General features: G+C 31.0%; 1 protein-coding gene across 1 annotated transcript in view; it reads left to right on the top strand.

Annotated features, from left to right (window-relative positions):
* The first annotated feature begins 212 nt into the window (after positions 1-212).
* The window catches only part of LOC106679599 (ankyrin repeat and SOCS box protein 3), a 17,650-nt gene continuing 15,027 nt past the window's right edge, over positions 213-2,835 (top strand). The window contains exons 1-2 of the mRNA XM_014418849.3: positions 213-311; positions 481-573. The gene's annotated coding sequence lies outside the window, so the exon portion shown is untranslated. The remainder of the gene's footprint in view (positions 312-480; positions 574-2,835) is intronic.

Raw genomic sequence — 2,835 nt, 5'->3', positions numbered from 1 at the left:
GTCATTCGGCTGGCTGCAAGTTGGAATGGGCCCCAAAGAGAGCCAAGGGTAGAAAACATATTAATCCTATCAAATGATACTCGGCACACTATTTTCAGGGTTGGGTGGTCGTTGTGGAAAAATTCAATTAACTTAGCTAATGGAGCGTTGAGTAGCCTTCATTCACTAAGAGATTACGCTAATATTAGTTCAAGTGTGAGGAGTTGAAATAAAAGGTGGGGATAATGTAAAAATAATTTAATAAAATGATGGTCGAGTAGAAACATCAGGTCTAGTTCTGTCCTCCTCGTCCAAGTTCTCTCTGTCAATATGTTCGTTTCATTTTTTTACAAACAGTTATATTTCGTTTAGTTACCAAATGGACCGAAAAAACATATTCATTTAATTCGATGATAGAAATTTTTTTAAAATATTTTTAATTAGCATTAGCATGTTATAATTGTGCCTGACAAGTTTTTTTATTTTGGAAACATGTTTTAGTTTGAAAGGAGCCCTGGTTGATGAGATCGATTCGAACCAAGGATTAGCAAGTGGTCGGAAACCTTCCCTTTTCGATAAACAGGTAGCTGCAAGGTGAGTTATAACCTTTGAGTTAGCCTATAGAAAATATTTAAAACCATGTCTATGCCAATTAAACTCCTAGCTTACTTGGAAAATTAATTCAACAAGCTGGATCAAATATATATTTATTAATTAACACACTGTTCATTGATTAATTGCTTCTAATTATATACGGGCACAATATTTATTTTGCTTAAGTCTTCCGGAGTTTCTTTGTTTTTTATTTCCTAAATTATTCTGTATGGACATTGCTGACGAGAAATTGTATCTAAATAAAATTATTTTCTATTAAATGTTAGTGGGTTCACTTTATTTCCTAAATTATTCTGTATATATATTGCTAATGAGAAATTGTATCTAAATAAAATTATTTTCTATTGAATGTTAGTGGGTGCACGCACTTTCCGAATTCAATAAATTGCTTACTAAAGACGACATTCCTTTAAAATTGACATTACAACAAAACTCTGGCATAGTGTTAATCTATGAGTATCTTCTTTCCCAATGCCTGTATCGTTTTCCTTTGTCACCAAAATTGCGTAGTTTTATTATTTCAAGAATTTATATTCGGTTAATGAACTATTGTTCGTCAATCAAACTATTGTTCGTACAACCCAATAGTGCACGGAACAATTGTACATACCGTAGCAGACTGTCAATGCTTCGATTAGTTAATTGTCCTTTATAAAATGCAGGATTCAGCTTTTCTTTGAACTTGGAAGATGGAGTTGTATTTGTGAGTTATTATAATGGTACTACCAAAGGAAGTGAGGAGAACAAAAAGAGACAGCTCACAATTTCATTTGTCGGAAATTGAAATGGTTGGAGATGCAACATTTCCCAAAAAGCAGCGCGCTCTATCAAACAAACCTGAAGGCACTAAAGATATATCACCAATAACATGTGATAAATAAAAAAACACTTACATAACAAGGTCATGATGAATGAGTCACTGATTTTAATCAATGTTCCTTAGCTGATTCTAATTTTTAAAAAAATGGACACGTGTTCGCTCCAGTTGCTAATTATTCATATTATTATTTTCTGCCTATGTTCGGAATAGATTGCAAGGTTATTATCTATCAAATTATTATTATATTTATTTTCTATATATATTTATTATAACTATTTAAATTATTTTCATATTTGTACACAATAAGAAAACCATATTGCTGACTGCATTAAATGAGTGATTACTTAATTATTATAAAAAAATCCCTTCCGGGTAATTTTCCTTGCCCACATTCCTTATTTAGAGGTTTGTTTGAAAAGAGGCTTCAAAAAACATTTATTTACAACTGTGATTTACATTTATAATGCCCTACAAACAGAAACGGCCTTCAAAGCGAGAGATCCACATTAAAAGATATCAGTAAACCAGTAAATACTATCATACAATTTTCCCTGAAATCGTAAAACAAAAAATGTTTGCAGTCTCATAGGTAATATTGGTCTAAGGTCTAAAAACAAAATATCTCAAATGAGCTTCGGAAATATATAAATATATACTATATATATTAATATAATATGTATAAATATATAAGCCTTCGGATTATAATAAAGTAATCAAATTTTTTATGGAATCTATATAAATTCTAGATTTTAAAAATATGATTGGAAAATTAAACAAGTTGTCTCTTTGATAATAGTTGTCTAATTTCAATGATTGATTTCTGATTTATTGACAATTTAAATACGAATCCAAAATGTCTGCAGTAAAACAATCTGAGTGAAAAAATATACGTGGCAAAAATGTTTAATTTTGTTAGCAACATTTTTTTGCCGAAGGAATCGGAGATTTCTGTTGCTTTAAACCTTCCCATGGCGACACGGAACATTTTGAAACAAAAAAAAAAACATCATGTAAATCGGGCCAGTAATTGAAAACTGTATTGTGGACAAACGTTCGAACTATATTTCTTCTAACATCTCATCATCACGTCCTAATATGTGTAAAAGGACTCTTTGGGTGCAATATCAATCAAAACATTGATGTTAACTGAATTAAAACTAATCCAAAACGTGTTTACTCCATGGGCAAATAGGAACTGGCAGTAGATTTTGATAAAACTCGCAAAGGGTTTATATACTCCAATCAGCAAAGGATTTATATAGTGCAATCAACAAATGGTTTATGTAGTTCAATCAGCAAAGGGTTTATAGAGTCCAATCAGCAAAAGATTTATATAGTGCAATCAACAAATGGTTTATGTAGTCCAATCAGCAAAGGATTTATATAGTTCAATCAACAAAGGGTTTATGTAGTCCAATCAG

This window comes from Halyomorpha halys, unplaced genomic scaffold (genome assembly GCF_000696795.3).
Source record: "Halyomorpha halys isolate HHAL.00 unplaced genomic scaffold, Hhal_1.1 Scaffold210.1, whole genome shotgun sequence".
NCBI classification, from domain to species: domain Eukaryota; kingdom Metazoa; phylum Arthropoda; class Insecta; order Hemiptera; family Pentatomidae; genus Halyomorpha; species Halyomorpha halys.
The sequence above is the reverse complement of the archived record's forward strand: the minus strand, read 5'-3'. Positions and strand labels throughout refer to the sequence as shown.